Here is a 710-nt window from a genome sequence, read left to right as displayed (position 1 = left end):
CACTAGGTTAATCCCAAATCTGTACCCAGTACCTGGGAGTCATCAGTGCCACTGATAACCGAAGTGCAGCACTTCTGTTGGACACATTGTACAGTCCAATTGCTCACAAAATGATGATTATAACTGAATGCTAAAGACTAAGATTGCTTGCAGAAATAATTCAGAGGCCTCAAACGACCTCCATTTTGATAGTGGGGGTACTTTGGGACACGTTCGGAACAAATATCAACCCATTTCGGAAGGCAAGCAGCCCATGTATTGGGATGCCAGATTCACATCCCACTTATTTTAATATCCTTCGGTTTTGATGATCATTGGTGTGTGGGAGATGACGTATTCGTCAAGTGGGCGGCACTTGTCCCAAAATGTTGGGATTCGAGATGGAACGTGGATTTCATCATCTGAAACTTCAGTTCACACATGAATTCTCCAACCTGGTATGATTTGTGCCTAAGCCAATATGTGCTGAAAATGATAGAGGGTAGTTAATGAGAAGCCAATGAAAACAGGGAACCAGTGAAGTGTAAAGCCACCCGTGCAGAAGTCCATCATAATCTGGGAGTGTAAAACAATGTTTGGAACTCAGGGGCAGCAGTTTCCTGATGGATAAGTGAGAATTATCTATATACTATATACCCACCCATCCACCATTCCTCACAAACACTTGTTTCCAAGACCTGTAGAGCGGAGAGAAATAATTCCGCATGGCA

The sequence above is a fragment of the Carcharhinus amblyrhynchos genome, chromosome 13 (assembly GCF_965287045.1).
Source record: "Carcharhinus amblyrhynchos chromosome 13, sCarAmb.v2.hapA, whole genome shotgun sequence".
NCBI classification, from domain to species: Eukaryota; Metazoa; Chordata; class Chondrichthyes; order Carcharhiniformes; family Carcharhinidae; genus Carcharhinus; species Carcharhinus amblyrhynchos.
This window is presented reverse-complemented; position numbering follows the sequence as displayed.